We start from the raw sequence: 12,626 nt of genomic DNA, 5'->3' as shown, positions 1-12,626 counted from the left end.
ATCAACGGGCTCCTCCAAGCTCCAAGATTTTTAGCTCCATCTCGCCAGCAAGTGGCCGAGCGCGACGAGGCAGCAATTTGTATGCAACTTTATGTTTGCCCACTCGCACCCTGCCTCATACTGTCGTAGTCGTAGTCGTACCTAACCTAACCCACGGAGGAGAGTCTCAGTTCTCTGGCACTTCAGTCCTCGCCTCGCGGACCTGACGACCTGCTCCTGCTGCCCTCGCTGGCCATGAGTGCCCCAAGGGTATTTACGCTGAGAAAAATTGGAAGAATGTTTAAAAGAAAAAGTTGAAAAAGAGCCTTGATTGAGCAAGGAAATGATCTTAAAATTTACTTTTCTTTCTTAACTAATAATTTGTTATGAAATTTTTCTTTACTTTATAAATTTCTTTGAGTGCATAGTTTGGCGAAGGCTATTCTGTCTTTGCTCTGTGAGCTCGCCCAGCGTTTTCCTTCTGCCTTTGTTTGGCTGCTGCTGCTGTTGTTGTTGTTGTTGTTGTTGTTGTTGTTGTTGTTGTTGCTGTTGCTGTTGGCCTGTCCCCTGCCAGCAGTGCGTTGAACGAGTTAAAGTCAGAGCAGCGGCTAAATTTATGAACCGCGGCCAAATGGAGACACTGGGATGGGATGGAGGGAATGGGTCTACACCATGATGTGGATGTGGACAACGATGCGTTCGCATGTAAACATTCTGCAATGGCTTGCGCGGAAGGGGCAGGAATTTATATGCAACATAATCAGCATAAATGCCGCATGCGCCATCAAAATGTTGCGACCAATGGCATGACCATCACCTCCTTGGGTGGGTGCCATTGCCAATGCCAACTGCCTCGTCGTCCTCGTTTTTGGTCCGTGCTTTACCCTTCCGTACTGTGTGGTTAATTTAAGCAATTTGCAAATTGAGAAATTGCAAATAATTTACAATTTAGCCAAAGTAAGTGCCAAGTGCCTTCTCATTCAAACAATGGAAACTGTTTTTTTTTTTTTTGGGGAGAGAGGGAAATTGGAGGCGACCGCAAAGCGAAGGGCTGACAAGAAAGCTCAGTGAGTTGGTTTTGAGCTTCAGTGGCTTTTCCTTTGGCGGTGCCGCAAACAAAACTTTCATTCATTTCCCATTGAGAGTGAGGCAACCACCCACTCCCACACTTGACATATCAAACTTCCAGTAATTTGAGCAACTGAAACTGCAGATGACAAAATGCATTTCGGATTGCGGTTTCGGGGAGAAAGGCAGCTTGAAATGTGACGACCCAAATGAGACAGCGACGAGTTAATTAAGTTTTCGCAGTGAAAACGAAGGGAAGACCCGGCAGAAAGAGAGTGAAGGGCCCGAAAGCTGACAGGGCTGAGCTGTAATTGTGCCAACTCGTGTGACAGTTGCCCAAAACAAATTGTTGGCCATTTAATGGACCCCGAAAAAGAACCGATCGCCCTGCAAAACCAAACCAAAGCCCAAACTGAAAACCAACCGAAACGAAAAACGGAACGGGATGAAGACAATGCAAGGCCTCGCATGCGACTGGCTCAGCATCTCCATCTTCTTGGCTTGACAAATTCCTCGAAGTTGTTACCATATAAATTTCTGCATTTTTGGCTTTGCTCTGCTTTTATTTTTTGCCAAAGCCCCCCTTGACGGCACGCAGGCGCATCAGCGGGACCGGCAAGCGGCGGAGATGACTCAGCCTGGCAGTGTTTTTTTACTGATCGTTGGGCAGGGACAGAAGAAGCTGAGACAGGAGCGGACTTGGCTGGTTGTTTGGGGCGGTATGATAGGTAAAAAATCAATCAGAAAAATCAATTTAAAGGTTAAAATTTGGAACTGGAAAGTGGGTAAAACTAACATGTTTCTAGATGTTCTTTTTAAAGACCTTTCCCAATCCCATCCTGTCTGCTTTTCGGCTGCCTCCTGCCAACTGGTTGGCAGTTTTGGCCCCGTTCCAAGCCACTTTCAGGCAGCTCGAGTGCAGGCAGACTCGTAATTAGGCGCATTACATGTGTTTCTGACATTTTTTGGTGGCTGGTGGATGGTTGGATGGTTGGATGGCCGGAGTTGCCAAGAGTTGTCCACTGGACTCCACTCTCTTATGCAAATGAGTGGGGCCCTTTTGGCTTGGCTTTTGTTATGAAGACAAATGGAAGTCACGCCCCGGTCTAAGCGCAAAGTAAACACTTGCCAAATGACCATAATTACGAGTTGAACTTAATTTATAACGAATACATAACTTGGAACGCGAATCGGTGTTTGCACCGACAGAGAGAGAGAGAGCTTAGAATAAATTATGAATAATCCACGATAATAACCGACAATTAATTTTTAACGCTGATTTGTGCGAGTTTTATGCTTCGGCAATGAAAAGCAGAAAGCGGAAAAGCAGAAAGGAACAGACAAGCCCAAAAACCAGAATATCAATTTAGCGGAGCGATGGGACCAGTTGCAGTCCGACTTCTTAATGTATTCCCCATCTGGGGGAATTGCAGCGCCAACACATCGTATGTCATGGCAGCAAGAGAAGCAGGAGGAGAAGAAGGAAAAAGAGATGGGAATTGAGAACTGAATATGAGGATGAGGAGACTGCCGCCAGGAGGCGAAGCGACGAAATGAGGGACAACGACAAATCGACAAATATGCAAAAGAGGGGCGCGCCACAAGGAGGGTTGCCTTATCGCATTTATTTATGCATATGCAGTCATTTGGCCCCAAAATCGCGGTCCACAAAAAAAGATCAGCGCATAAAACAAAAGACTCAAAGCACAAACTTGTTTCGGTTGGTCAAGGCGGCTTGCAGGATGTAGGGCCACGAAAAGTGGCACAAAACAGGAGGGATTGAGGGAGGGAAGAGGGAGAATCGGGGATTGGGTGGACGATGACCATGGCGATGCATCACCAATGCCGAGGCACGCTTATCAGTAACCTACACTTAAAGTTAATGCATGCCCGCCAGGACCAACCAGCGAAGATGCCGATGCAGTGCTTGCCCCAAACTGCACTTGGATAAATTTTAATACATAAATGAAGTAAAAAGGAATTTGGGGAAAAACTTTATAATTTATTATTTCCATCTGTCTTAAACCTTCTTCTAATCCTAAAACTTATGAACGATATTGCTAACCCTTTGAAGTTTTCTTAAAACCCTTTTCTCTCAGTGCATTTCTTTGTTCTTATCAGCGCTGGGCCTGGGCTTTTAGCAAACGCCGACGCAGGCCGCTGGGCGAGATCAGGCAGCCGATGTCAAAAGGCAGGCAGAAATAAAATCGAAAATGAATGCGACTGGGCAGATAAGCCGGCGAATGACACAGAGCGACAAGTTGACAATCCAAGGGGCAGGGGGTTGGTGGTTGGTGGTTGGGTGCGAAAATGGTGTCCTCTTATTCGGGTCAAAAGAGAACAAAACAAAGGACCACAGAGGGGATCGGAGAATGAACTAAACCCAACAGGCATTCGACTTCTGACCAAACTCGAATGCAAATCGATGCGGCAATAAAACTATTAAGCCATTAGTAAGCCAAACACGAGTACAATGCCAGAAAACAAACACGTGCAGCAGCAACAGTCGCTGTGACTGCAACAGCAACACAGCAAGCGCAGGAGTTGCAACAGCAACAAGCAATTAATGCAAATGCGGAGAGCAGCCGGCAGCAAAAATGGAGAATGAGGCAGGCCAGGCACATCGAGATCAAGACGGCAGACGTATACGAATGCCGGGAGAATGTCGGGTCTCCTCCTGCAGCAGCAGCAGCATCAGGCAATGCAACATCCATTGCAGCAGCAACAGCAACAGCAACAGCAACATTGTCTGCACCCAAGCAGCCTGACAATACATGGCGAGGTGCAAACTAATTGAAATCATTACACTAGTAAAAATGTTAATTCAATTAAAATGCGCGCAACAGCAACAGCTGCAGCATCACCAGCAGCAACATCTCGCTCTGTTAGTGACCCACAAGCTGTTGCTGCTGCTGCTGCTGCTGCAGCATCTCCCCACTAAAAGAGATATCATCGCAACATACTGCCTGGCCAGAGCTGCTCCTCCCACTCTCCATTCACCGCCGCCCTCTTCAGGGGAACATCAGCAACATGTTGTTAGGTCAGCAACGGCAGGAGCAGCAGAAGCAGCAGCAACACGAACAACTCTAGGCCATTGGCAGTGTTGCATGCAAATGGGAGCTGAGCAGCGTGGTTCAATCGGTTTTAGGAGCAGGCAGCCGGAACGAGTCTGTCCCTGGATACTTCTATTTTTTTAAAGGAACTCTAGTTTAGATTACACTGAGAAATAAGATGTTATATTATTGAGAAGTAGCTTTTAATTAGATATAATTGCAATCTTTGTTGAATTAAAATTTAGTCAAGTTTCCTTTTCACACGCTCTCAAAAAGCTTAGTAACTTCTCCAGCCTTTCTTGAAATCAAAAAATTGCATATTTTAGTGCCATAAAAAAAAGAAATATATATCAACAGATAGTAAATATTTGTATATCCCAGGAAAGACAACTTATTTTATGATCTCAGCCAAAGGAAAAACTTTTCTTAGCAAGACTATAATTTCTAATGGTGTTCGGACCATTAAACTAATAAAAAGTTATTGCTGAAACCATAAATTACTTTTTTTTTTATGACTAAAAGATATAATTAATAAAACAAAAGTAATTGCTATTGGTTGTTTTGACAGACGGTCGGCATAATTAACAAATTCTATGGCTTGAGGAAGTAGTTTGTAGGCACGAAGGAAGCTCGACTTTAGTGCCTGATTTAAGATGGCGATTTTCCCAAGAGAACGCTTAGAACCCCATTACATATGCAAATTTTTTTTGGCCAGAAGGTGCTTCGGTGTGTGTTTGTATGCCTCCTTGCTGTCCATGGAAGGTCGAGGGCTTCGAGGAGGAGAGGATGCTAAGATGCACAGCGAGTCGCATTTCCGGTTGGACAAGTAGCTCCATAACAAATGGCCTGGCTGAAAAATGTTTGCCAAGTTGTTTATACTGCCAATAAAAGGCAATAAGTTAATTTCACACAAACACACAAACACATAGTGGGCTTTACAATGTGGAGTGGAGCTTTCTAACCGTTTTATGGTGGAAGTTTGTTGTATTGGCCATAAATGAAATCGAGTCCATAAGCAGTAGCTACACCACCAGCAGCAGCAGCATCGGCAGCATCATCATCCAACCTAGTCGAGGTGTGAAAATGCTAGCCCCTATTTGGAGCAGCTTAACACATTCGATATTATAACTATTATTAATGCATTTGCATTTTTATGGATCGATGGCTCGATCGATGGTCTCGATCTCGATGCGCGGCGCCCAACGGAAGCTGGACAAGATAAGAGGGCAGGAAACTACTGGCATCTGGAGTGCTGGAGCTGAGAGTGAATGCTCATGGGCATATTCATCACAGAATCACATCGTAAATGTGGGCCGCCGGGCCCATTAACGATAAACAAATTCTCCCTGTGTAAATGAGGATCAGAGGGCTAAAACGATAAATATAAGAAGAAAAAAAACCATTCCCAGAGCATGCACTCCCCATCTCCCTCCCATATATCCAGCCCATAAAATGACATATAAAAAAACACTTAAAATATTTTCAATGAGCGATTTTAATGGGCCCATTTTGGTGGTGGTCCCATCCCCACAGTACAGATCACCCGATCACTTGGTCGGGAAATGGCGGCTGCCTTAATGCAAATGACGGGAACTGGGCAACCAAACTACTGGTGTCGATATAACAATAAAACGCCCCATGGCACGCCCATGCCGAGTGGCCGATGTAGATGGATGCCAGGTTCCCAAGTTCCATACATATATATATATATATATACCATCATCATACCCCATATACCCCACTAGTCCCTTCCAGGATCACCCAGATCGGATGGGTCGGATTAAATAAATGCCAGCACAGAGCTGCCGCCGCCGCCGCCGCAGCCGAATCGGCGAAACAAAACAAAACTGCCAAAAAGGCAACCGAAACAGGCAATCCTTTGCCGCGAGAAGAGGAAACTGATCTGACAGATCTGATTGTAAGCATGCAACAAAAATGTGAGACGCCCCTCCTGACTCTCTCCCCGCCATTCCGAACTCCCTGTTCCCTGGTCCTCCACCTCCTCCTGCTGGCTCCCATCTCTCCATCTCCATCTCCATCATGTTTTGTGGGCTCGCGTCGGGCTTAAGCTTGTGCAATTTAGTGATCAATCATAGCGGGATGCGAGCAACGGAGCAGAATTCAATTTTAGTGCGAATGGCAGTTTGTTCTTTAGAGTTGCTGCTTCTTCTTATGTTGCTGCTGTTGCTGTTGCTGTTGTTGTTGCTGTTGCTCTTACTGCTGCTGCTGCTGCTCCATACAGCAGCAACATTCTGAGGCGTTTGTGAGGCGGCGGCGGCGGCTTCCACATGCGACTCCAGAAGGTGGAAGCCATAAATCTTGGCAACATGAGAAATGACTTTACCATTTGCCATGATGAGCAGCCAGCAGCAGTTGGAGTCGCCATCGCCGATCGCCCATCGCCCATCGTCAGGAAGAAATGTAGAAAAGCTTAACCCATACATAAGCTAAGGATTGCAAAAATGTTTGCATATGGCAAACTCTAATTTTGAGGGATTTGCGTAAATTGTGAAAACGTCCGCAGGGATTTGAGTCAATCAGCATTTTCGATGGCAATTAGTTGGCCAAAGAATTCAATTCGTGCGGCGGACAATCGTAAGAGGCCCCCCGCGAAATATGTAAGTCAGAGAGCGAACGAAAATCCCAGATCATAACCAAGAGATAGTGATGGTCAGGTAGTCGCAGTTTGAGTGGTTATTATTATAGGTTTATGGTAAGTACATTTAACTTTAGAAAATTGAGAAAAATAGAAGAATTAAAGCTTCTTAAACAAGTTCTAGCTATTAGCCCAAAAAAAGTTACCTAGAAATATCGCAAGTTACTTCTTCACCCAATCTGCGTTGTGACTCGATCACTGCTCTCCTTTTGACCATCTCTGATCTGGCAGCAACTACACAGTCCATCTGGATCCCCTCTCTACCTTCTACCGACTCCATCATCATCTTCATCTCCACCTTCATCTGCGTCCCCATCTCCATCTACATCTCGATTCCATCTCCATCTGGTCCGTGCGCAGGTCATTGCCGAGGTGTCTCCTGCTGCGAATTAATCGTTTTCGATGCTGACTGCGGCCACTCACTTGCTGTCCGGCTCTCCAGTTCACCAGTCCACCCAGCTCTCCAGTTCGAAGCTCCCGATCAGAGCTCGGGGTTTCTTAGCTCCCATGGCTGATTAATATTTTGCCAGTTCATGAGTTTGGAGCCACGTCGAATGCGAATCCGCTGGCCGTTTGGCATCTTGTTAGCAGACTTGCCGTTCCCGTCTCGGATGCCTTTTGGTTGTTGGCTTGCAGTTTTATTTTGCATATTTCGTTTGTTTTGCTGGCTAAACCCAAAAGAGTGCCTCCGTCGTGTGACCGACCGACCACCTTCGTCCCTGCCCTGGCCAAGATCACCAACTACCCCCTGGGTGGAGTGTATTACGAGCATTGGCGCAAAAGTCCAAGTTCAAAGCCATATTTGAGTTGGGAAAAATCAATAAAAAGATCGCAAGCTGCGATGGCACATGCGTGTTATTTCCATCCAGACGATCCTGGCTGCCTTTCTCATAATGAAATTATTGCCAGGTGATTGAAATCTATTTATGCTAATTTACGTGTGCACAGGCCAAAGGCAGACGAGGAGGAGGAGGAGGAGGTGGTAGAGGCACCACTAGCACCAGTACGAGTGCCAGCACCAGAATGGTTCCAAGGTTGTGCCTCTTGCAACACACATTTCCGCATTTCTGCAGCTGCAATGTGGCTAGTTTTCCACTTTTTTTTTTGGTTTATTTTCTATTTTATTTATTTTATTATTATTTTTTTTTTTTTTGGGCGTTCCGCCCACCAAAAGTGCAGATATATAGTACAACAACTTCGAAGCCGATCTTGATTAGAAGTGTTTGTGCGGCTCGTGTTGTTGCAAGTTTGGAGTTGGGAACTCGCAGTTCGTAGCCCAAGCCCAAGCCCAAGCCGAAGACATAGCCGAAGCCGTTGACAATTTTCAATTAAAATGAGTTGGGGTTATGTCCGTCTTGGCCGACTGTGTGGGCGGATTAACAAACACAAACACACATACGCTCGGCAACGCCTAAGCTCATGACTGACACTGTCCGTTCTCCAGACCGTTCTCCCCCCCACCCACTCTGCCCCTTTACTTCTATTTGAATAGTTATTTAAGCCCCAAATTGTCATGCGGCTTATGTGTAAAGTTTGTTTCGCTCTTGACATTTATTTGGCTGGGCTTTCCGGATCCATTGATGCAGATCAGATAGAGCGAGGGCGGGTTTAAAAGTTTCTATGTTGATAGGAGTTTATATAACTAATTTTTTTTAGTATATACAAAACTTATATAGGTAATGTAGTCTCAGATAAATGTATATCAAGTTTAAATCTCTCTCCATGACTGGTTTTTCGTTTCTTGATGGCTATATCTTCCACATCTCAAATCTTTAAGTTAATATAAATCTAAAAATCTTTGATAAAATATCATTTACTGACTAACTTTAAGTACATAGGTTATTGCTATATCCATAAAGCTAGACATAACCGATAGATCTCCCCTCGCAGCTGTCGAATACTCTCAATTGTGTTTTAATTTTTTTCGAGGGCTTGGTCATAAGACTCTGCATCCCCTGAGCCTCCGCTACAGGGAGCCCTGGATTATAGAAGGAGATTAGGAAAGGAAGAGGAGAAGAAAGAGGTAAAGCTAGAGCGGTGATAGGTGCCAGTGCGGGGATTACCTTATCCAATTAGCTGAAACATTTCAAATCGCCGAAGTACAACATATACGTTGCCACATAAAATGCTAAAATTACAACGAGTCGTCGCGGCAAGGCAACGGTAATGCTAATGCAGGCGACAAAGAAATCGGAATCGGAATCCCGCGATTTCAAGCCACCAAAGAGAAGTGCAGTTAAGTTTCTCTAGAGAAAAGTAAGGAGAACTAAGGAGCCGGAGGCCAAACAGGTTCCATTCAGCCGCTCTAAACAATCTTTCTACGCTGCGAACTCGGCATATTTCGTGGATATATTTTATTGTCTTTTGATGTGCCTTAAAATCTCAGAGCCAGGAGGCGGCGGAGGATCGATAAAATTTATCGATACTGGTTGCTGGTTTTTTTTTGTTTTTTGCCTAGGCCTGGGGTGGAAAGGTGCAGATGAGAACCAGAGGCGGAGGAACAGGTTCCCGGATAGCCAGAACAGGGCCTCTCTGGCGGCATGGCGACAATTTTAAGTGCGAAATTAAAAGTAAAACAAGCGATTAACATAAATTTTCAGCAAAGCGCTTTAAATGTTCCCCAGCAAATGAAAAAAAGACGAAGGAAGAGATACCAAGGAGAGGCACCTCGATACCTCGAATGGAGATGGAGATGAAGACATTGCCGATTGCCTGCGACTGTTAATGAAAACTAATGCAATTTATTGAATATTATTATTTAATAATGTCACAATCTTATCGCAGCCATAAGATGAGCCAAAACTGGCCAACAAGGTGAAAGGCAATGGGGGAGGGAGAGGCGTTGCAGGCGTGTAGGGGTAGAGAGGTAGAACGATTGTGGCACTTTGGACAAGCTCTTTAATGAACTGCCCGGCGTTGGCCAGAAGGCAATTAAATAATCCAAACGGGTATGGAAACTGGGCAAGAGAAAAGATAAAATATCGGGCAGGAACTGAAAGCAGAAAAAGGAAAAAGATCGCCAAGGAGAATGGCAGTTCATCCACTTGTTAGTCGGAACCAGACGGGCCGCACCACTGACCCAAATCCATGCGGACTCCCCACGTCCAGCTCAGCTCAACCCAACCAACCATCCATCCATCCATCCATATCCACTCCCTATGTGGTCGGTTGGGCAAGAAATGCATTATTTATGTACGTTCTGCCACTCGTCCTGGGCCCGAAACTCAGCAATTTGGCATCATGACATGGCCAGCATCCAAGTTCCCGGTCCAGTCTGAGTACCAAGCCCAGAACCCTGGAACACTGAACCAAGCTCCGATGATGCACGCTTGTCAGCCGCCTGCCAGTCACCGGGAGAAATGAGAAAGGGCCTCCGATTCCCAACTCCCGACTCAGTCTTCGAATGTCTGGTTAGCGTTTTTGCCTGGCCTGTTTGTTTTAGCGCCTGTTGTGACAGCCGTCTGCCAGGTTTTTGGCACTTGAAATGGCCAAAACGCTGGCCAAGTGTCGGTCGGGACTGACACAAATGATAAACCGAAGCACACTCATTACGCACCGATCATGATCATGGCCTGTCAATAGGAACAGCAGTTGCTACTTCTATGGGTGGGAAAACGGAATGGCTGTTGAGTAGATTCTGCAGATTAACTGTCAAGAAGGTGGTCAAGAGTTTGGCTAAGAATAACGTCTTTTCCTTGATGGCCTTGGAGTAATTTTTGTTCTTTCTATCATAAAATAGTTTTATAGCCAAGTTGTAAAGTTACTTACCTATTGCAATTCTCCTGAGTTACTATTGTAGTAAAATTCTCACCTTAAATGTTTCCGGAAGGGAAGTTTAACTATGAGTTAAAACGTGAAAGGAGGTTGGGAAATGGGAGGATACTTCGTTATTTGAACTTTAAATAAATAGTTTTAGAAGCTCAGAACCTTAGTTTGAATTCAATAAGGAAAGAACAGACTATGATTGGCAAGGGGTACTTCAAAGGCACGCCAAAGAGATCAACAAGCCAAAGGATGTACCAAAATGGAGCCACAACTCCAACTCAAGCCAACTAGCAACTTGGACTTGGACTTGGACTACAATCGCTGACCAAACTTGGTCCGGACACTTGCGAACTGTAAATGTTGTAGAAGTTGAGACCCAGATTGATTGCTAATGTCAACTGGACGATGAAAGCTTCTTGGTTCTCACAACTCGTGGGCTAATTATGTTCTACAGACACAGTCAGAGGCACAAACCAAAGGCAAACAAACAGTGAGAGAGAGAGAGGGCGGGCAGAGAGGTTGTTGGCAATTGAAAACATGAATTCATATTTAATTCCCTCAGTTCTCGAGAACCTTGCAGCCATCTAGCCGGTCTCTCAGCCATTAATTTTGGCCTGGCTAATGAAGTCATTTGGCGGCGAGGCCGCAGGTTCAACGTGATTTGCCTTTGATTAGCATTGTGGCCCAATAAATTGACTGTCAATCCCGACCCAAGCCGTTTAGTCGGGCTCTGTTTAATGGCCAACCATTTGCAAACCCACGGCAAACATTTATTTGCTTTGCCCAGGCCCTCCTCGATCTGGATTGCCATCGCAATTGGAGATTGTTCACGCCATGGTCAGATCCTATCGAGCGACTCAATCATTGGAAAGAACGGACTCTAAGATGACGCACAGAACCAGGACAAAACTGTGGCTAGAAATGGAGATGTGGTGTTTGTTATGGGGTTAGACATTTCCTACAGGGAGGGGAAATCTTTTAGATAAATAAATTCAAACGGAAAATGCAATGAGATAGTCTATTTTCTTAGATACTTTTCAGATTTCAAAACAGAACTAAACCAACTTTAAGCTACATATATGGATATATACTTTAACTATATATATAGCAACATAACTGTTCCTATTCACAGTTGGGTCGATAACCCGACCTCCGCACAAAGTCCCCCCGAGAGTTGAAGGCGAACGCTGTATCTCTCGCCGGCATCTGTGGGATTATGTAAAACTCCAGATACGCCCCTGAGCTGCCCCTGCGCTGGCCAAGTTCCTGGGTCCACTTCCAATTCCAGCCATGTGCATTGTTGTTGTTGTTGTTATTGTAGCTTCGACCCTGCCCACGCAATTGATTTGATTTTTGTGACACAATTGAATTATTTATTGGATTAATGCCCATACAGAAAGCGAGCAGGGAGCTTAAAGTTTGAGATCACAGCGGAAGTTGGTCACAATAATAGTTCCACTCCGGTTTATGGACTCGAAATACCATCTAATATGTAAAACAAAGAGACGCGGAATGCTATTCACCAAATGTCGGACATAGACGGACCCCTGGGATGCCAGATCCCCAACAGACACTTGGCAATTTGTTACGCGATAAGACAAAAGTGTCAAAAGCCATGCATACGCACAACAAGCCTGTCAATTAAGGCGAGAAGAGCCGTTAACAAAAGGGCCAATAGAAGAAGAGAAACCCCTGTTGATTTATGGTGGAGAACTTAGGGAGGCATACACCCACAAGGGTCAGTTTCACCTTGAGCTCTGAGGGTTGATTTGATACTCTATCCAGAAGTTGGAGATCAAGGGGTTTCCTCTAATTGGGAACCGAAAAGAAACTTTTGAATAAAAACTAAGCCAGGTTATACCCTTGATATTGAATTAGGGATTAGACAGGATTATTTATTGTAAAAATATATAACATAATTTTAATTTTTAAAATATTTTGTAAATTATATAAAAAATTATAAAGAAAAAGTAATTCTAGAAAAAAGAAAGAAGTGCTTTTATGCATCATTTCATAATCCATTAAGAATACGTATCAGTACTTAAAATCTATATATACCGATAGTTCTCTGACCTTTAGCTTTAACACCTCCCTAGCATATATCC

Source organism: Drosophila eugracilis, unplaced genomic scaffold (assembly GCF_018153835.1).
Source record: "Drosophila eugracilis isolate 14026-0451.02 unplaced genomic scaffold, ASM1815383v1 contig_90, whole genome shotgun sequence".
In the NCBI taxonomy this organism is placed as follows: Eukaryota; Metazoa; Arthropoda; class Insecta; order Diptera; family Drosophilidae; genus Drosophila; species Drosophila eugracilis.
Note: the sequence above shows the minus strand (reverse complement) of the source record.